The following is a 23,758-nucleotide window of genomic DNA, read 5'->3' as shown; positions in this document are numbered from 1 at the left end:
TTTCATTCAAACAAACTGCAAATTCAGGTTGATCTATTAAACACTTTAGCGGTCTATATGGCCGGTATTCACTCGAAAATACAAAATCTGACTGGTTTGGTGGTTAAAGCCCAGGCTGAGGTTAATGATCAACTAATAAGATGTACATGTTCTCGCATGTTGGATAAAATGGCTGAGCTCCCAGAAATCTTAGGTACTCTAATGAGAGAAGTTAAAAAACAGCAGGGAACCCAGTTCTGGATACAAATCTGGTCTATACAAAGAAAGGGGATGATAGCTTATATTTTGAAAGCAAGAAGTCTCAAGATGTTGAGGTGAATGTGGGGTGTGACAATTTGGGTAAGCAGAAAGAGGTTGACGGGGAGGCCATGGTCAGTAAGTGTCTAGATGTAAATATAGAGGATAGTGAGATTGCTAATGGACCTAAGAGAGGCAAGCCAATATCCATAGTGAAACCCCCGAGTATAAGCCCAGGGGATGGTTTAAATAACTGTCCTCCGCTATCTAAACGGTCAAGGAAAGGCTGCGGGAAGAGCGAAATAAGGCCAGAAGTGCAGCTGTGCTAGCATCTATTGCAGTAAAGTCCAGGGATTATTATCCCCTTTTTAAACCGGACGATAAGAAATGCCCAGCACAGGTTACAGTAGCAGTTGATGGAGATCCTCCTGTTGCCCTGCCACTTCCTATAAGGGTCTGTGACCAGGGACCAATGAATGGCAAAAACATTGACGTTCTCAATGATATAATAAAAACAGAATTTGAAAATAGAGAATAATGAAACCCAGGGCTTAGGTCCTTTGCTTAAAGACGATGCTGTGGATATTCGGAATCGGTTAAGTAAGGAAGAAACGCTAGAACCTATCATAGGCCAGTGTCAACCCCCAGCACAATTGTTCCCTGAATCTATTATATCTAAAGAAATTAATTCAGGTTTACTAAGCCCCTTATGTGGCAGACAGGAGCATAGTAGTAACAACGGGGACACCAAACTAGTAATGCACCCACTGTATGAATCACAGGGAACCCATGACAGCCTTAACCGAGGTTTACTATTGAAAATTATCTCAACCATGCCGGACTTAGCATTTATTACATCTGATTTGGTGTCAGTCCAATTTAGACAGGTTCAGCCCAATACTCCTCGTGAGTCCACTATTACCACTTGGTCATCAAGTGTTATTGTTACTAAGATTCTGGGATCTAGGTTGACTTTTATAGACTGTGGAATCAAGGTCGAGATTTGGAATTGTGTACAATATCCCCCGATCCTGAAGGTATTGGCCCTTAAGATGGATAGGGGTTGTAAAATTAATGAAGGTTCTAAGTCAAATCCGGTGCTCAAAGGTGCAGTAGGTTCAACAAATATTCAATCTTGCAGTTCTGGTTTGTTAATTACCAATCCTCAGTCAGAGGGTCGCCTTTGCGAATGGTTACCCAAAAACAATATGAGAATGGAGGATTGGTCTTGGTTGCCAGCATCACTGGCAAAGGTGCCCCGAATAAATAGGAATTGAGAAACCGGTGTTATTGAAGATAACATAAATGAAATTTGCCTATGCTCCTGGAATGTTCACGGATTGCATCATTTATTGTCTGATCCAGATACAATATCTTTTTTGAATTAATTCCACTTTTTATTATTCCAAGAAACATGGTGTGAACAAATGACCCCTTTGTCCAGATTTAACGAATATAGTATTCCGGCTGTAAAATCCAATAAATTTGGCCGAGCAAAATGTGGATTGACGTGTTAAATCGCGGCTAATTTAAACCTAACTGTCGAAGTGGTAGACTTTAACATGGGTTGGTTGCAATGCCTTGTGGTAAATACCTCTGATTTAAGGTTGGTTTTTCTTAACATATACCTGAGTACAAGTAAAGATATGTCTGCTCAGTTGTATATCCTTTGGAATATACTGAGTGTTTTATTACTTCAATACCCGGATGCTGGTCTAATAGTATCAAGTGATTTTAATTAGCAACTATTTCGGTACCCAGAATATAACTTTAAGTCTGGAGGTTTAGTTAAGGATTGTTGTGATATTATGTCAGAGGCAGGAACCAGCCAGGTAAAAGTAAAATCTGGACCAACTTCCACATTTAAGAACTCTAAGCAAGGTTCAATCATCGATTATACATTTATTTCGGACAATATGAGACCTCTTGTGTCTGAATATAAGGTAATCGGCCGGCCAGAAAGTGACCATAACCCTCAGGTTGTAAAATGTAATTTTTTGGTAGAAATTTTTTTAAAATCTAATGATCTTCCCAATTCTGCATATTCGGCATACAACCTGAGGAGGCTGGTATGGAATTTATCCAATAAGGAGGATATTATGCAACCGGCTGAGGTATTGATTAAGGAAAGTGATCAGGGTTCTCAGGGTGATACGAATATGATTATTAAATGGAATTAGATCACTGAGTCTATTGTTGGGAAATTTTCTACTGGTAAGATCAGGAAAATTAATACCAATCGGAATAAATATAAAAAATGTTTTTCCCCAAATTATTAAGGTTACAGAAAGTACTCAATAGAGCTGTTCATGAGGCATACGCTCGTAGATTTTGTCAGACTTACTCAGTGTATAAAGAAAACCTGAAGGAACTTAAGAAGACCTACAAACAAGAAATATGGAAAGCAAAACTAAAATATCAAACGGGGATTTGGAATAGCTTATTAACTGCCACTAAGCAAAATAACGCAAAAAAATGTTGGGGGGTTATCAATAACCTCGAAAGGGGGGGGGGCAATAAGGCTTTTTCTGTAAATATACCCGAATCGAGTTGGGTAATGTTTATATCCAATCTGTATGGTGTATCGGCTGGGGTGGAAAAACACTCAGATAGGTTGGCTTCAGGTGAGGTAAATAATATATCATCAATTAATGTGGGCAAGGAAGAGTGCTCTGATCTGAAGCCTAATGATCATGCTATTTATTCTAGTCCTGATCTAAAACTTGATCTAGAAATTCCGAGCTATACTCAAGTATTAAATGTGTTTCGAGGGCTGCGATCAAATGGTGCCCCAGGATCTAATGGGTTACCGAATGCCCTGTTTCGTGTTAATAGTAATTTGTGGGCAGGCTTTTTGCACAATCTGTTTAGGGATGTCCTGAAATTGGGAGTTGTTCCAGAGTCGTGGCAAGGTAGCATAGTGCAACCAATTTATAAAAGTGGTACGGTTTCAAACCCCGCTAATTATCGTTTAATTTCATTGACTGATGTCGATGCAAAAGTGTTTGCTTCCTGTGTTCTAATAGACCTGGAAGACTGGGCTATGAAGGGGAGTATTATTCCATTCAATCAGACTGGTTTTCAGAAAGGTCAATCCACTATCACCAATTTGTTGGTCCTAACATTGCTTGCTGAGAAGACTGTCTTGAATAAGCAAAATCTATATATTGCCTTTATAGATCTTAAGGCAGCCTTCGATTCTGTGCCTCGAAACCTGTTATGGAAAACCTGTCAGATCTGGGAATTCCAATGAAACTGTTGAAAGCTATTATGCTTCTGTATGCTAGCACTTGGGTTCAAGTTAAGATTGGGGAGGGTAACTGCTTATCAAGGAGGATTAGAACATATAATGGCCTAAAGCAGGGTTGTGTCCTTGCCCCCTGCTTATTTAAATTATTTCTATCAGACCTTCCACAGCACTTGGATTTTGTCAATGGCCATGCTCCTAGGATTGGGGGAGTGCAATTTGGCTACCTCCAGTATGCTGATGATACGATTTTGGAGAGCCATACCCCCATTGGCCTGCAAAGACTTATTACTGCCTTTGATGATTATATACAGCGGAATGGCCTTGAACTGAGCGTAAAAAAAAAAAAGTGATGAAAATCGGTGTAGTTAAACAGAAGTTTAATTCCTGGAAAGCCAGAGCAGGTACAATTAATATGGTTAAGACATATAGATACCTAGGGGTAATATTTGATAATCATATGTCTTTTAAATGTCACCTTAAAGATTTGAGGGCCAAGACTGTGACGCTCATCCATGCTTTTAAATGTTTAAAGAAATCACTGAATTGTCAATCGTATGAGTTTATTCTAAAAATAATTAAAGCCAAGTTACAACCTAGCCTCATTTATGGCTCTCCGATTACTAGAGGAAAAAATGTGAAGTTGCTTGACTTACTGATTGTTAAGGTTTTTGAAGCAACCTTTGGAATTGATAGGTCAGTGTGTCAAGCAGCAATTAGACTGGAATTCGGTCTCCAAAGACAGTGCCTGGTATCAAAAGGAACCTTCCTAAAATGCATGGCTGTTTTATCAACATCAGCCCTGGCATCATTAGGGAATATTTGCTGGCAAGCAATTGATAAATCTGCTGACACTGCAAAATGGAGAGCCTATATTTTAGCATCCTTACATGATATCGGCCTGGAAATTAAACTGTCAGCTTTAAAAATGCCTAACTATAAACTCATTTTAAAAAAGCATAATAAATTGGAATCGTTTAAATTGGATAAAATTGCTTTAGCGGAAAAAAACTATGCATGGTACGTGATTAATTCATATCAATCCCCGCGTGTTCAGCCATATTTAAATGTCTTCTTCTCTGTGAAGTTTAAAAAAATGTATCTAAGGCTACGTATGGGTATAAACCCAACAAAGGAGGGCACTCGTTCTTGGATTAGTTGGCCACAGGAAACTCTAGTACATATAGTATGTGTATGCCCGAGGTTGACTAATCATAGACGTTTTTTTCTGAGACCTTATTTTCTGATGAGTGGTGTGAGATCTGCTCGTCAGGCATTAATCATGTCATTGTCCGGTGAATCGGTTCCACTACTATGTCAATTGGTAAAAAAATGTATGGCAGTAGATAAATGTTTAATATAGAGTGGATCCCCTCTAATTTTATGACCTTGGTGCTATAGATTTTAATGATTTATAATCTTGATTAAATTAACACATTTTTGTTACGTTGGTGTTAATTTAAAATGTAATTTCAGTGGGGCTTCCATCACAGCAAACTGATGCACCTTTTGCAAATTAGACTATCCGAAACTATGGGAAATGAATGGTTATTGGTTGATAATATTTCATTATGATATTTATGGAAAAGTATGTAAAGCACACCGTCACCTTAACCTTATTATGTAATTCAAGGCGTAAGGTGGCTAGATTTGGGCCTATCAACAAGGTTTTAAACTGCATATATGGGATTTTTTTTATTATGTGAAGAGAAGTTCTCTTGTTTTAAAATGTAACTGTGTTTTTGTTGTTAATTATGATGCTGTGATTGCAATGATTTTAAGTAATCAAGCAATAAAGATGATATATATATAAAAAAATATATAGACATGCTTCCACTCTAATGAATCGTTCTTAGTCTTAGTCGGATTCCCTTTTAAATGTGTTTCTCAGACCTAATTCACCCTGCTTCATGCAGTGTACGTGCTATTGATAACATAATATATGTATTTTAAACCGTGACCACAAGGTCAAACAGGTCTTTACAGTGGATGTATTGACCCTTTTGATGCTCATGACGAGCTCAGCTCGTCATGAGGCACAGTGGAGCTGTGCTGATGACGAGCTGAGCTCGTCATGAACAATGGGAATGAGTCTCAAGCAGCAAAGGAGGGGAAAATGCACAGCAGCGATATGGTTAATCCATTAAGCGACTAGACCCAGCAAAGTCTGTCAATGAGATGCGACAGGAAGCCCACAGAACAAGGCTATGTATTTCTCTCACCCATGGTTTATTGATGCACTAGTATATACCACCAGTGACGTTTTCAGCCCTGAATGCTAGTGTAAGATAAGAACCACCGTTTTACAAGGTGCAAGCAAGGGAGGAATTTGATTGGTTTGTTCTTCAAAGTAAAATTCTGAAGCATTTTTTTGTGCCTAACGTCTTTTGTTTAGTTTATACGTGACTGATGTTTTATTGGGTTTGGATACATCTGACACTGTTCCTTTCAGATGCAGTTAGAACCCTGATTTTGGAGTATTTTAAGACCCCAGAGTGCAGCCTGCAAGCCCACAAAGGTAACGATGGCCATGGGACAGCATTGAGAAGAACTGTCTGGCGTTTGAGGAATCTCCAGCTGCCTGGTGGGTACCTCTGTGCTGTCAAAGGGCTTCTGCTGAGGTAGTTACCTTCACAGAAATTAAGGTTTTCTGAGTGGGCGCCATGTTTTGTTTATATTGAGAAAATATACTCCCAACGAAGGAGTGTGTTTTGTTAATTCAAAAAATAAATGGTCCAGACACGGAGGAAGTTTCTTCCTTAAGTTTATGGATATTCTACCTTTTTTCCCCAAGACATAGCAGACAAAGGCAAAGAAAATGAGTGCTGATGTTTCTTTCATAAAAAGCTGCGTGTCCATCACTGTCATTCGGCAGCCCTTTGGTGGATGGGTCCCCAGTAATATGACTAAAATCCATAGTGAGATGAGTCACAAGAAGGAAACTCGACTTGATCATGGCAACTCGTCAATTATGCCCGTCTAAATTCGGAAAATAAGAAAGAAAACAGACAGACTTTTCCGGCAATCACGTCAACATCCAGGAGACCTGGATCTACTACAACAACTGGACAATGAAAGACAGTGACTAAAAAAAGAGATCTGGAAGCATAAACAAGCAAAACAAGAAACATTATCAACCAGTTATGACACAACTCTAAAACGCATAATTCTAGAAGTTTCTGGCATATAATTAATAAGAATGAGAAAGGCCTTGCAGCTGCAAGCAGTGCTAATATCAGTAAAACAGAATGAGTACATTATCTAAAGTTACACTTCAAAAGTGGTTTGACTCCTTCAGCTAGTACATTCTTTTCTAATAAAACCATTTTAGTACAGTTGAAAATTACAGCAGCCGAAGTAGAGAAGGTAATCAAAAGGTCCCGGGCCCACTGTGCCCCCGGCCCAAATGGGCTACCACAGACTTTATTCAAACATCTTTCCCCAAAATGGGCGCTCTTCCTAGCGTCAATGTTTAATTTTATTTTGGAAAACAACATTTCTGATAGCTGGAGGGGCTCCATCCTTCATCCCATTTGTAGAAAATGCTTGGCATGTTCACCCAGCAACTATAGGTTAATAGCACTGATGGATGTTGAGTTAAAATATTTTTCAACGTTGATACTCCATGATCTGGAATCCTGCTCGCCTGACAATGGAAGAGTCACCTTAAATCAAACTGACTTATAAAGGGGCCAAGGTACCTCAACTAATCTTATGGCCCTGATTTTAATCAGGAACATAGCAAAAGCAACTAGGACACCCCTTTACCTGTGCTTTGTAGACTTTAAAGCAGCTTTTGATGGTGTCCCTCGGGACAAATTATGGGTCAAGCTTCAGCGATGGGGCATCCCACCAAACATCCTACAAGCAAGCAATTAACCTGGTATATTCGGACACCTCGGTCAAGATCAAAAATTGCCTATCAAGGAAGGTGCAAACATACTTTGGCAAAAAACAGGGCTGTGTCCTAGCCCCCTTCCTCTTTAACTTTTTTTTGACAGATCTCTCTACTGAGCTAGATAAACAGAAGGCTCCCACGCCGATCGTTCGAGGACAACAAATGTCACACATCTTCTAGGCTGATGACCTTGTGCTGTTCATCAATACGCAAATAGGATTTCAAAGACTGCTTAACACTCTGGGAGCTTATACTGAACAAAATGGCCTGGAAATACATTTTTCAAAAACAAGTGTGATGGTGTGCAATCATCCATCTAAGATCAATCGAAAATGGCTTTTCAAAGGAAACAAAATTGATGAGGTCAAACTCTATGTATACCTAGGAGTGAAAATAGATGCAAATGGCTCCTTTGTTTACCAGAAGATGGTGATAAGGCCAAAAGTGTGGGCCCTCAATTATGGCTTCTTATCACTGGCTAGATCTTTCCAAGGCCATGATCTAAAGCTCATGGGATCAGTTATGAAAGCCAAACTATTTCCAACCCTTGCATATTGAATGGAGATTATGTTGGGCGATGATGCTCTTTTGTTAGAAAAATTGATGATAAGAGCCTATAAACAAATCTTTAGACTCCACGAGTCGGCATCTCCTGTGCAAATGCGGCTAGAAATTCTGCTTACAAAACAGACACTTGCTAGACAGGCGGCGTTTGTAAAGCTTTGCCACTACCTGCAAGCTGCAGCTGGAAACACCCTGGCTAATCTAGTCTGGATCGAAATTAACTTGCAACGAGGCAACAGTGCTCACAGGAACTTTTAAGAAAACAGTATTATGACGCTTGAACTGGGTGACCTATGGACTGCTAAAATCTCTGGGTAAACCTTTAAAAAACTAGTAATCAATTCTACTAAACTGCAAAGTTGGGTGGCATACAAAGAAAGCCTGTCAAAAAGGCACCATTGGGTGGCTGGTGTTGAAATCATATTCTACTCTAAGATAATCAGCCCTGCAAGCTGCACCTTACCCCAGAAGATCAAACAGTCATTTCTGGCCCAAAGATTCAGAGAAATACCCACACTAGACCTCATACCAAAATGGAGGCTGTCCGGACTAAGTGAAGACGGGTCCTGCGCCTATGCCACCAGCGGATTGAAACTCTGCTTCATGTTGTCTGTCCTGTCTTGATGGTTCAACGAAGATATCTATTAAGGTGGGAATTGCTTGAACGGAGAATTAGGTCATACAGGCATGCACTGATGGAGTCCATGGATCCAAACAACACCACACTGAACATTATACTAACTCAATTATTGAACTGCTTTAAGGAAATGATCAGCTATCAGGATACACAATATGTAATCTGGAGGGGATCCCTGAATGTAATTCTAAAATGTAATAACTCGGAAACCACTTATGTTAACTTATCATGCACGGAAACAGTTTTTTTTTTATAACTCTATTTAGCTATTTCTTCCTTACTGCAATCAGTGTCATGTAACATTAGTATACAACCAATTACACAAATAAACTTGTCACACATTCTGTGTTTGGACGGTCAATTTAACACGGTGATTTCAAGATGGCTTATTAGAATATGTTATATTATACACATTTTGATATCAGCCCACATTCGGATCTGCAGTAGGAACCCTTCCCAGTATGAGAACTCCCATTTCCCCTAACCCCTTGCCACTGTGCCTCTTCAAAGACTTGACACGATGACCAGTATTGGGCAAATGAAAAAGTGTCCGCACGTAGAACTGTGCATCTCACCCTATACCTGCAGGTACAATGCCCTGTTCTTGTTGCATAGCAGGGTCAGCCTGTTGGGCATTTAGGTAGTGTCTAAATGGAGGCCATATGTCTTTAGGACGGGAGGCCAGAGGTATCGTTGCCACATACAACTCGCTATTCATAGAACATGTGGCTAGACTAGACAACCATCCCTTATCTGTTGGGGCTTTTTTCCCACCCCAATTTATTGCCACCTCTCTTTTAACTAACAGCAAGCTCATAGCGACAAACCTATGGATATTTTGTGGAAACTGCGCTACGTACCCCAACAATGCAATTTCAGATGGGCAAAATCTGCACCGGGAGCGTTACATTTTGGGCAGCAATTTGATCTGGACAGATCAATTCTGTGGATTCTTTCTGGGGTCAGGTATGCTCTCCATAAAAACTTAAAATGTTTTAATTTATGGCGACTATTGAGTGAAACTTTTTGGGTGACAGAGCAGCAGAAAGCCCATTGCTCATCCGATATCGGGCTCCCAGATCAGCTTCCCATGCCTGTCGTATCTTGTCATCTGCCACTGGGATAATCACTGCACATTCTTTGTAGAGTTTGGATAGTAAGTGTATGCCTTTCTCACTTTCTATTACCATGGTAGGCGGAGAAACCAACAGAGGTTCTAGCGGGAAAGTGGGAGTGATAATGTGCAGTGCCGATCGCACTCTCATGAGTACAAACCTATCCATGAATATGGGTTCAGGAAATCTGGATTCATCACTTGAATCAAAAACATGGCCTTCTGGGAACAAATTTCCTAGTTTCTTAATATTACATTTTGTACATGTCCTTTGTATTAGTGTTTCCCTCTTGCTGGGCATCCACCTGGCATTCCAGAAGAATATAGTGTAGTCGTACCAGTGATGGGACGTAATTTTTCCCAGGCCCAGCTAGTCGTGAATATAGGTTGAATATCCCTGTGATCCCTGGGGAAACCTGTAGGTAATATAGATGCCAAAGGGACTGGGCGGACTGAATCAGCTTCTGGACGGAGAAAGGGAATTCTGGCGTCTGGCTGATACCACGATTGGGCAAAGCTACATTCGGCTACCAATAATATAGTTTCAAGTCTGGAACACCATATCCCCCTCTGTCACAGGGTAATGTCATAACCTGCCATCTAACCCTAGCGCTTTCATTTTCCCAGACCAATCTCATCAAATGAGAATTTAACGTTGCAAAAAAGGTATTAGGCAGGGGAATCGGTATATTTTGAAATAAATATAAAAATTTAGGGAGTATAACCATTGTAATAATGGACACTCTACCTGCTAACGACAAAGGGAGTTTGAGCCATTGTTCTATTTGCGTTTCCAGTGCAGACACTGCCTGTCCATAGTTCAATCTGATAATTTGCTCAGTGTCTAGATGTATATGTATTCCCAAATACTTCACTGATTCTGTGCACCATTCAAAGGGGAATTCTAGATCCCACCTAGTTGTACTCGCCGTAAGGGGAAAAATCGCCGACTTATGCCAGCTTATGCCCAGGTGAGAGAATGTGCCAAAGCGCAGGATTTCCCTAAGCAGCAGATCAAGATTGGTTTGTGGTTCGCGTACATTCAGTATTGTATCATCCGCATACAATGATACCAGCAGAGGACCTGTATTGAATTGCAATCATCTGTGTAGGTGTTTTTCTTGGAAATGGTGCATAAGCGGGTCCATAGCTAGGATGAACAACAGGGGGGACAGTGGGTAACCCTGTCGCATTCCTCTGGAAAGGGTGAAGGGAGCAGTTAGCGTGCTGCTTAATCGTAAACGTGCAGTGGGCTTGCTATACAATAGTGCTGTTGTGGCTACAAACCCGGCCGGCATACCCATACGTTGCATAATAAATATAATGAAAGGCCATTCCAGAGAATCAAATGCCTTTTGGGTGTCCAATAATATTGCAGCTGCTGAAATCTCGGGGCTTATCCCATGTGGTGTAATGAATAAGGTTCGCAAGTTGAATGCAGTCGAGCGGTGGGGTACAAAACCAGACTGTGCCGGTGATGTTATGGACTCCATGAGTAGGGACAATCTAGTGGAGAGTATTTTAGCCAGTATCTGGTAATCTAGATTTAGTAGAGAGAGCGGGCGATATGACCCACATAACATAGGGTCTTTCCCAGGTTTAGGGAGTAGGATAATAACTGCATCACACAAGGTTGGGGGTAGGAGCTGCCTCTCCAGTGCCTCAGCGTATACCTCTAATAGTTGTGGTATCAATAAATCTTTGGAAGCTTTATAGAAGGCCCCTGTGAAGCCATCTAATCCAGGAGCTGACGATGGTTTTAAATTAGTAATGACTTCATCAATATCATTTGCTGAGATAGGTTCTGCAAGAAAATCTTGCATGTATTTTTCCAGGTACACAAGTGCCACTTCTGAGAGATATGCTTCCTGCCCTGTCCTATCCGAGCCCACCCTGGAGGGTTATAAGGTCTTAAAATGTGTTAAAAATTCCCCTTGATTATCGATCGGGTCTGTGACCCTAAGTCCTGAGTCAGTCTGTATTTGCTCTATGTTAGCATTCTGAAACAGAGGTTTTAACATCTGAGCCAATACCCTACCCAGGGGTTCACTCTCTCCATATCTCAAGGCACTTTGATATTTTCCCGTACACAGGATCTCCTTGTCAGCCGTGTCTCTATAGTCTAAGGACATCAGATCCTTTCCTATTCCTGTCAGTGTTTTATGAAAATCTCAGAGCACCCCTGCGTGCTTAGATATATATACTCCTCTCATGTACGCTTTAAATCCGTCCCACAACATTGCTGCAGAATCTACAGAACCTGTATTAATTAAAATATTCCTCTATTGCTTCCCGGATTTCATTTTGAAAGACCTCATCTGCTAAAGCACGATTTGGAAACCTCCACTGCCTCTCAAATCCCTCTGGGCATGGAATCTTCAGGGTTAGTACTACCGGCGAATGATCCGAATACGTGCGTGGGAGTGTCTGTACGGGGCTGAACCAACCGAATATGTCTGGGGATGCCAGCCAGTAAGCTATCCGTGTCCATGTATTGTGGAGACCTGAATAGTGGGTGTAATCAGTTTGGTTAGGGCTGTGTATACGACTAACATCTATTAAAGAGAACTGATTCATAAGGAATGTTGGGGCCTTGCGCGCTCGGGGTTTAGGGTCTGGAGCATTAGAGGTGCTATCCACTGTAGGGTCTGGACAGAAACTGTTAAGGACAGGCTGCTAGGGATAGAAATCAGCAGCTCCATATCCCTTTAGGCTATGACAACCACTTTGTCTATTTTTGTATTTTAAATGATGTGAAGGCTTGCATAGTTGCACTTTAACAGAGGGACTCCTAGCCAATGTGTCACTGTATTCATACCTGCCTCGGCCCTGCTTACATGCACCTTAATTACATATATTAATTTTACTAAAGGGAACTTTTGTTGCATAGCATTTTAGGACCCTAGTGTAATTTTCCAGATTTATGCCCATATATAGGTATAAATCACCTTGTCATTATATAAGCATAGAAATCATACCCATATTTAGACATAGCTCATGCAGCCCAAATACCGCATGGCTACTTCCACTAGTTCCAAAAATCCACACCGATTTCTTGGAAAATTCAGCTTCAGCAGTTAGGGACTTCCCCTTGCTTGATTATAGATTTGTTCAAGAACTCATGGGGCCTCAATAATGAGGCTGTGCGTCACTTTTACGCCGCCGGTGCGTCACTTTTTGTGACGCACCAGCAGCGTAAAAAATTTGCCTTGTTGCACCAATATTTACAAAGTGACGTATCTAGGTAGATGCGTCACTTTGTAAAGCCCTGCGCTACATTATACCTACGCCAGGTATAATGTATGCAGGGGGGGGGGGTTCTGATGCAAGAAAGGGTCATAGAAGTGACGCAGTGAAATCTATAAGATTTCACTGCGCCACTTCTAGGACACAAATGCGTCAATTTCTTACGCCTGCCTCACAGCAGGCGTAAGACTGACGCAGGCCCTTTCACATGGGGCTTGACCCATGTGAAAAAGACACATTGCTGGAGTTGCGTCACTTTTGTGACACACTCCAGAAATGCGTCACTTTTGCACCATACAGATACGTCAGAAATACTGACGTATCTGTAACTCCTTGCGACATCATTCATCATAAAGTAAATATGAAGCATCATTGGTGTGGCAAGGAGGGAGTAGTGAAAAGTGACGCATCGCTGTTTTCACGCAGGGATGCATCACTTTTCATAAATGAGGCCCATGGAGTTTTCAAAGAACTGAGACTCTTTGATGACATTATTATGTCCACCTTTACGTCAAACTCGGCACCTTCAAGGTATAAATATGCCCACACTTGCCCAAGCAAACACACGGTGGTTTAGATCAGTTCGACTATCTACTTGCCCGACGCATCCTGCTACAGCAAGTGCCGAAGGAAGCCGACCCTCCAGCAGACGCACTGACAGAGATGCTGTCTTTTCTCTTGCCGAGAAATCCAGCTCCAGTGTTTCCAAGCTCCCCTTGGGAAATCGAGTCCTGAGACTGACCTCCTTCATTCTAAACCAAGGTACGGAGCTGATTAGACCCTAAGAGAAATCTTGGATAGATTCTTGGCAAGAGAATACTGAACTTATGCTACAACACACTAACTTCTTCCCTCGTACTAGACTTAGGTTAGGTACACCGTGGTAGGCATATTTTAGAAGCAACAGTTGAGTACTTTTAGTCTTTATTTATTTATGTTTGTATTTTTCATGGCTTAGAAACCATCCAATGCTTTTACAGTATTATTTCATAATACTCTTCTTGCTGAACACATTATAATTCACAGCTAGTATTACTATTGTAGCAGTTAGTTTCTTCTGCATGAGAAAGAAAACTGTTCAATGAATACTTTTTATTGAAAACACCCGTCTCTCTATTTTTCTGCACCTCTGGTGATATGAAGCATGCACGAATGACTGAGTAAAATATCTATCTATTGTTTCCACGACTCTGAAGATTCGTTTTATCTTGGGGAAACAAAGTTGTCATGTTTATGCGGTTGTCAGAAACTAATCCCTTCTTGTGAACTCGAGAAAGTTTCTAGTGACCTCTGAGCTAGCTGGCACTCACAATTAAGTCTAATATATTCGATAGAGACCTAGTGGACCTAAGTCCTACATCACATCTATAGGATATATTATTCCAATGTGCAGAGCCTATTGGGAATATAGGAACTACACTACATGGTGCCCAACGTTTGGTAAGGCACTAATTTAACGCTAGATACTAGAGTAACTCAGTTGTGATTTTCACAGAGACCCCTTTTTCACGTGAAATACTCCAATAGACGTCTAGAGTGGGTTAAAGGATAAAATCCGCCATAACTGAGTAGGACGAAAGATCCTATGCATTTGTTTTTTGGTTTTGTTCAACGTTGAAGGATACAGTGTTCCAAAAATATTGTGCACCTTATCTTTGTTTCCTTGAAACTTGCTCTGCAAGACTTTCAACAAAATGTTGGATAGCGATACCGAGAACGGTAGACCTACAAGAACCGGTGGAGCTTCAGTAAATGCAAACCAACCAGGTTTAGACGTTACAGGTTTTAATGAAACCGACGCGAAGGCTTTAATCATCCTGGAAAATGTACGGAAAACAATAGCTATAAAGCTTATAGAAAATGGCCTATCCCCGAGAGGTAGTAGGGAATTTTTTTTTCATAGAAGCACGCAAATATCGGCAGACAGAGGTATTCTATTCATGGATTATCTTCCCTGAAGCAAATGCAAGAACACATGCGTTCCACTTTTACTACAGACATTTAAATTCTTGTTCCAAAACCTTTGCAGTACAAAATGCACACAGTGCACAAAAAATATAAAACCACATTAGATATTTCAAACGGTTTCTTCTGTCAAAATATGGCACCTGAAAGCAGGTATTTGACCTCTTTCTCAATTATGGGGACACAGCGTAGCTTCTGTCACCTCCCCCAGGGATTCAAGAATACTCTGTGGTTATGTTCAGTCAGAGTAACAGAGTTACTACAAACGTATGATGATGAGGCATTATCGTATGTCGATGACATCTATCTTCCAGACGATGATTTGGACAGGCACTTGAACAGGGTGAACACCATAATACTCGGTTTCGCCTCTGAAGGGTAAAAATTCAATTTTAAAAAATCAAGAATTGCCCACCTCAACGTCCTATTCTTGGGATACGAACTTTCAAGTGAAGGCAAAAGCCTGGCAGCAAACTTTTCAGAGAAATGTGTGCTGCTCCAACCTCCAAAAACGCTGAAAAACTTACAGTCAGTTCTAGGATTCCTGAATTTTGGAAGAGCATACATTCTGAACTACGCAGAAAGGGTTAAACCTCTCTACGAATTAATCAAACCTGATTTCAAACAAACTAATTGGACTCAAAAACAAAGAAATGTTGCATTCGGTGCAAACAGACATGTTAGCAAAACCCATTTACAGACACGCGTGAATGAACGCGACCTTGTAATCCGAATCATCCCAGGGAGATGCGGATTCACAAACCTAACCTTTAATGAAGGTGAAAAGGTACCAATAGCTTACAAATCACAATTGTACACACAAGCTGAAATAAAATTCACTTCAACAGAATAAATTCTGACAGCGGTTCAAACTGCAGTAGCAAAAGAGAGAGCCCTTGCGCAGGGAAAACACATAAAGGTCGTTACTCCTGTACCTGCCTTAGAGGCAGTGACAAAGGCAAGCATTTCGAATGCAAAAGCTTTACATCCAAGATGGATACAATGGGTTAATTCTCTTGCTGCACCTGACGTTGAATGTGTTTTTGACCCCTACTTGAAGACTCACGAATTTCTACAATACGAACAAGAATGGCCTCTGCCCACTGAGATTCTGCCACTAGAACATTACGGATGTATAATTTATACAGACGGATCAGCACAGCCCACAATTGGGGGTAAGCAAGCTTATAGTGCTGCGTGCGCTATTGTTAAAGGTCGCTGGTGCGATGGTAATTTCAGACCTATGGTCACAAGAACTCAATCTCTCAGAGACTGTACAGCTCAGCGAGCTGAACAGCAGGCTTTCAAGATGGCACTTGAGAATAACGCTCGCGAATTCCCCACACTCATAGTGTGCGATCCATATTACTGCATCCAATCTTACAACGAGTACTTGCAGAACTGGGTTCAAAACGGTTTCAAGGATGCAAAATGTGACACAATCAAGCATAAGTTTCTTTGGGAACAAGTAGTTCAGTTACAGAAAGAACTACAAAAGACTCATGTGATCCATACACTGAGTCATCTGCATGATGGTGTTCACGTTGCAGGGAATTCATTGGCTGATGTAGCCGCGAAGGCAGCAGTGTAAACGACTTCCTTAGCTGCAATCACTTGTTCAAAAACACAAATAGAGGGTGAAGCACTGCTAGCTGTCAATGCTACAAACAAAGGCTGTGGTGCACTCGAATATTCATACATAATTGATGCCAACTCCGTTCCCTTTGCTCGAATCGCTGGAGTGGGGGAAAGGTTAATTCCAAACTGGAATCGGAGAGGTGTTTTGATTCAAGAAGCACATATGGGAGAGGGTCTGATACATCAAGGGATTTCAAAGTTTCTACTAGAATGAAAAGAGATGTACTGGTGGCCAGGGATGAATGCCCACATTTACGAATCTGGAATTAATTGCGATGTCTGTTACAAAGATCATAGCTTAGAGCGCCGCCAGATTCCTGACTACAGTGTAGCCAGTCCAGTACAGACACCATTGTTAGATAGCTTTAGACTATCCATGCTCAGACGTCCTTATGGACAAGTGTGGCTCACTGGTTAGAGGAGGCAGACCTGGAAGCAGAGGTCAGCCCGGGACCAGGGTTCAATTCCCGGCTTGGCGGGGTCTTGAGTCCTAAAATGTCCATGGACTCGACAATTCTCGCTCCGGTGCCTACTCGATTCACAGACTCACACTCTGCGACTCTGGGCAATAGCTTGCTTAATCTCCACAATGGCCCCTCGCGGCGGGATGCCTGGCTTTCACCTTGCGGATACCCTGCCGATGTATCTCACAGGGGAATACCAGGACGGGTTCCCTAAGCAAGCGCCTTGATGCCTTCGGTTGATACGTGCGATATATAAATCGCAATACAAAAGCGGTCCCACAACTATTAGGACAAGATTTATTTGGATGTGGCCTCAGCGCTCGGCTGACGCCCGAACTGTTATAAAAGATTTGTGAGTCTTTATTGGCAAATACACAATTGGCACGCTACATTCTGACCAGGGTCCTGTGTTTAGCTCTCGAGCTTACAAGGCGGCCATGGCCAGCTTGGGTGTTGCATTGCGGTCCTCTAGTCCATTCCATCCTGAGGGAAATTCGGTTGTGGAAAGAAAAAAACTTGACATAAAGCAATCTATAACAGCTAGGGTATTAGGCTTGGGTGACGGGTGAGTCAAGCATCTAATAAGTGTCCAACATAGTCTTAATAGCCTGCCAAGAAATTCTTTGGGTGGAATCACTCCATATGAAATCCTTTTTGGTACTAGAATAATGGTCGAAGACCTCGATCGTCATACTTCAGTGGTAGAACAAAAACCCTTTGATATCAAAGACCATTTGGTTGTTTTACAGGACTTAAATAAATCAAGAAGAAGTCTAAGCAACACCATACAGAAGCCAACGACCACTGAAGAAAAAACACCTGTCCCAGCAAGACCTGTCTGGATTCCAAAAATAGGGGATCTGGTCAGAGAGAAAATAGCGGATAAGAAGGAATGTGGGCCTTCTTACAGAAAACTAGCACCTGTACTAGCAATCCACAGATCGAGAACAGTGTTACTTCCGCCCCTTGCTGGAAGAAAGGAGAACCGGTTAATATCAATTGACCTGGTAAAACCACACCATGTGGCCGATAAAAAGTAGTAGGCCCAGTGGACTCCAAAAATGTAGCAGACGACCAAATCTTGCTACTATCCAAGAGGTTCAAACTGAAAGACTCATCACCTTTGAAGAATCTGCAGTGAGAAAGGAAGGAGTATGCAGCAAAGCCATGGAACTTGTGCCTCTTGAGACCCAAATAACAGTTCGTCAAGAAACTCCCGTCTACAATGATGTAGCATCTGACTATACTAATATGTCAAGGGAACAAGCAGCTCCAGCGATTTCAAATAATCCGGATGCAATACCAACTATTGACAGAACTGCCTCTGGCTATTTCATCAACGTTGATACCTTTACTGAGGATCCCAGTGAGCCTGAAACAACACCAACAAATAAAACTTTCAAGGAACAAGTAACAGAACTTTTTCACCAGCTGGCAAATACATATCTGGTTTCACCATGGATTGAATTTTGGATTGTGTTAGGTGTACTTTTTCTCCTACTATGGCTCATTCTTATTTTAAGTTTGGGAAAGCTGATAGATGGAAAATATAGTAAAATGGACATAGCAAGTAAGAACATCAACTTGCTCCTGAAGCCACACAAATAATCTCATTGTGAATAAAGAGACCTGCCATCAGTAAACATCACAGCCGTTCATCTACCGGGTGGTATAGCATGGGACAGAACTGATTATGACATTTATAGTACTGTCGAGCTGCTGCAGATTCCTCACAAATTTAAGGTTTTCTTGAGTGATTTTGTTTCATCCAGTACATTTTCTGATGATTGGGACTTTGAGACTGTTAATAACATGATGTCAGACTTAGAAATGTCAGCATAATTTGCAAAACATGAATACTTAGAAGGTTCATCGGATTATGAACAAATGTATTGTTTTAATCATTTTGATCATTATTATTTGCACAAATCTGCAAACCCTAGAAATGTTTTAACTTATAATCAATAGGAACATTGTCCAACACCACCAAAGGGTAGCTCAAAACCATTTTATGAAAAATGTCCATACTTCTCAGGTTTTAATGTCACAAATCCAGAAACATTTTACTTTAAAAATGTTAATAAGGCAGGAATGAAAAGTATGTTGACCAATACTAAGCACATTTATTCTGCAGCCTTTTATGCTCAATTGTAAACCTTGGGGTTTGACTTTTGGAAAGACAACATTGAGGCAAAAACTGTCTGGGGCACAAAAGACTGGCAGGTACAAGGTTTAGAAGACTTATTTAGAGCCTGCATCATCCCAGAACAAATAATGTTTTTAAATGAAATTGTTCAACAGACATCTTGTCTTGGCCTGGCTAAGATAAAAGACTTTAACAAACCGTCCATACCTAAGCCCACACCTGATAGTAATAGAACTACAGATGAGGAGGTAGATGTAAATTATATTTTAAAACAAAACAGAACTAATCCTGATTGGAAAAAATGGTTAATCTGGCCCACGGACACGAATAACTGTCAAGATAGATTCCTGAACAAGACACAAGGGTTTACAGTAACCAGACCAGATCCAATATCCTGGTATAATAACAACTTACAATGTAGGAAAACTATGCCTTGAGTGGCTACAAAAATTTGCACTCTCAGATATAAAACAGCATTTATTTAAAGATGGTATTGATTTGAGAGAATTCTTACTAGGACCTCCAAAACAAAATCATAAACGTTTCATATATGCCGGTATTTAAGCTGCTTATAATGAAGCATGGAAAGTCACGCAAATGGAAACTGCAGAACGAATACGAGAAATTGATTGTAATAATTTGGAGAAAGTCTCTCTGTAGTTGACAATTGGTTAACAACTCTGTCATCCAGAATTTATTCTTTGGACAGCATTGTATCCTCTGCCATAGACATAATGGAACAAGACTTGCTCATGTTACAACATGGACAGTCTCAATTGCATTCTATAATGCTGCTAGGCCGGACGTAACAAATCTTCACTCAGGCTATGTGCCTAGGTATCTAATCAATACCACGTCATACCACATCATTGTTTACTGGATTTAAACTTACAGATAAACACATCTTTTTGGCACAGAGGGGAGCAGACAATACGGTGCTGAGCATAGAAAAACTGGAGAGATTACCATTAACCGTTTCTGAGAAACGAGCCATTGAATGGATAATACATGGCACCATCACAATACCAGTGATGATTTTCCAATTTCAGTATTTCATAAAACACATACCAGCAGGCCTGTATGAAAGGTTGGGTGAAGAGTACATAAAGTCGACCTAGGATATACCATGCAAACACAATTGTTGGAGTGGGGAAAAGGAGGTATTTCTTAGTGGTAAAAATTGCAAAACCACATTGAATGGTACACTTCTATGTCAGATCATTAATTTACATGGAGCCTGTGATGGTTCTTCAAACAACTTATCAGGCCACCTGCAGGGTTCGCCAGCAGCAGTGATAGATCCAATTTTTAGGCAGATTTCCAATGGGAGCTACATAATGTTGAATGATCACAGCTGTTGTGGAATGATGCTAGGAATAGCCTATCTCGTTTGTGTGTCAGCCAGGGTCACTTGCTGTATGCAAGTATTGTTTTCAAAAACTAAGACAGACGGGGAGTCGCCACTATGGCCTTCACCGAACATCTCTTCTATACGAATTGATACTTTAAGCAGAATGAAAGCCTTTGTTTTACAAAAAACTGTGCTACTGACCTCGTCCAGAGAGATGTATGATCTGCAAGTTGTAAGGTCCTCTGCGGAGATACATGCCTTATTATCAACAAACTGCCCCATACATTTCACAGAAATGTTAGGTTGTATCTTAAACATGTCTGATACCAGTGGTATTGTACATATATTTAAGACAATTTTTTCGGGACTGTTAGCACCCTTTGAAGCAATCCTAGGCATTTTTCCAAACTTCGTGCACTCTGTGTTCAGCGGCCTGCCTCTCGTTTTGGGACTCGTAGCAGGGATACTATTTTTATTCCTCCTGCTCCATTATGGCAAGTCCAGTCACCAGCAATGCCCAGATTACCATGGAAAACACTCTTCTGGCAATGCAGTATCGTGAGCGCATAACACAGATTCTTGGCTTGGCTCGTTTAAGAGATCTGAATACCATGTGGTTCCTATCATTCAGACTAATCTGGCAAGATTGCATCTTACCTGTTCTACGATGACTGCTTTGTGGAGAGGAATGCGTGTTAGATATCTGTCTGACACTTCCATCAGCACTGCCAACAGATGTTGACGCTTTGCTTGAGGCCACATGCATCACTGCACCCGTTTGCGATTACTAAATTGCGAAAATTAAGGAATCGCAATTTAGAAATTGCAAACTGCAATGCATGAACAATTCGCATTTATTTTTGCGATTCGGTATTTTTCCTTAATTGCGATTCACAATTTGCGAATCGCAATTAAGGAAAACCCTTCCCATTGATTCCTATGGGCCAAAAGGCCCATAGGAATGAATGGGAAGGCATTCACATTTTGCGAATTTTAAATTGCGAATCGCAAAATGTGAATGCAATTTCAAGGGTGCAGGGGGGGTCCAAAGAACCCCTCCCTGCACCACTGAAATGTAACTTTAAATGCAATTTACACACACATGCCCCAAGGGCATGTGTGTGTGTAAATTAAAACTTTCAAAAATGCAATTTGTGCATATTTGAAAGTTTTCGGTAAATTAGCATGAAGTTCAACTTCATGTTAATTTATCACTTCCAAATTGCGAATTCGCAATTACAAAATGATCATGCAATGTATTTGAGAAATCTGAAATTGCAATTTCTTAAATGCAATTGCAATTTTAGAAATCGTAACATGGTTCTGATTCCTAAAATTGCGAAATGCATGATGCATTCCAAATTAGTCAATTGCATTCGCGAACGGCCGAAAATTGTGATTCGCACCGTTTGCGAATGCAATTGACTTTGATGCATGTGGGCATTGGTTCGGTAATGGCTCATGCATTGTGTTGCCCCCAACGGCTACCTATCCTGATGATGGCATTCATTGAGGTCTCACCGGCAATTCCAGCTTAGGGTGAGGTGAGATAAGTGGACCAACATGCACACAGGTACCATCTACTGCGAACATTGCTAATGCGACTGACGCTGACGGCGATGCTTCTCATCTGTGTACGATTGATCTACTAAATGAAGTGGTTCAACTTTTACCCACTGTGGTAGACAATTTCTTTGCCAGCTTAGAAGATTTAATGTTTTCTCCTGACATCAAGAATAAGTTTTGAAATTAGCACACAGCGTTCCTTCAACTTTGAATTTGACCTTCGTTTTTCAAAACAAAAACTCCTAACTTTGGAACTCTATTTTTCTACGATTAGATTTGACTTTTTTCCAAAACTGAACTTTGGCACAAAGTAATCTGCTTAAAGTAGAGCTATTCTTAGAGAACACAAATTATTTGAATACCTCCTAGAAACAATAACTGGCCTTATCCAGAAACCAAAACAGTTTATATATTCAGCTATGAGATGGTCTCAACCTTTTTATTCTGTATTTAAGAGCCATTTCATGAAATGTAATTTTCATGATTCATTCAGTTAGCATTGCCAATATCATACTATATGCTTAAAACAAAATCATTGCTTTCAAATGCGTACAGTACAAATGCTCATTTTATGTGTACAAACGTTTTCAAATGCATTTTATGTATTTTTGGGTGGGATTGTAAACACATGCCTTAGATATGTTTAAGTGCATAAATTTAGTAATGTTGAACATAATAAAATGGAGTGGGTGTTGTATAGCATTTTAGGACCCTAGTGTAATTTTCCGGATTCATGCCCAAATATAGGTATAAATCACCTTGTCTTTATATAGGCATAGAAATCAAAACCATATTTAGACATAGCTAATGCAGTCCAAATACGGCATGGCTACTTCCACTAGTTCGGAAAATTCACAACGATTTCATGGAAAACTCCGCTTCAGCAGTTAGTGACTTACCCTTGCTTGAATATTTATTTGTCCAAGAACTCATGGAGTTTTCAAAGAACTGAGACTCTTTGATGATGTTATAATGTCCACCTTTACCTCAAACTCGGCACCTTCAAGGTATAAATATGCCCACACTTGTCCAAGCAAACACACGGTGGTTTGGAGCAGTTTGACTATCTACTTGCCCGACGCTTCCTGCTACAGAAACTGCCGAAGGAAGCCGACCCTCCAGCAGACGCACTGAGAGAGACGCTGTCTTTTCTCTTGCCGAGAAATCCAGCTCCAGTGTTTCCAAGCTCCCTTTGCGGGGTGTTGGGAAATCGAGTCCTGAGACTGACCTCCTTCATTCTAAACACAGGTACTGAGCTAATTAGACCCTAAGAGAAATCTTGGACGGCTTCTTGGCAAAAGAACACTAAACGTATGCTACACCACACATATTTCTTCCCACGTACTTGTCTTAGGTTAGGTACACCGGGGTAGGCATATTGTAGAAGCACCAGTTGAGTACTTTTAGTCTCTATTTATTTATGAATGTATTTTATAGCTTAGAAACCATACCATGTTTTTTCAGTATTATTTCATAATGCTCTTCTAGCTGTACGCATTATACTTTACAGCGTGTTTTACGATTGTAGCATTTTACTTCTTCTGAATGGGAAAGAAGACTGTTCAATAAATACTTTTTGTTTCTCTGCACCTCTGGTGAAACGAAGCATACACGAATGACTGAGTAAAATATTTATCTATTGTTTCCAAGACTCTGAAGATTCGTTTTATCTTGGGGAAACAAAG

This window comes from Lissotriton vulgaris, chromosome 8, assembly GCF_964263255.1.
Source record: "Lissotriton vulgaris chromosome 8, aLisVul1.2, whole genome shotgun sequence".
In the NCBI taxonomy this organism is placed as follows: Eukaryota; Metazoa; Chordata; class Amphibia; order Caudata; family Salamandridae; genus Lissotriton; species Lissotriton vulgaris.
This window is presented reverse-complemented; position numbering follows the sequence as displayed.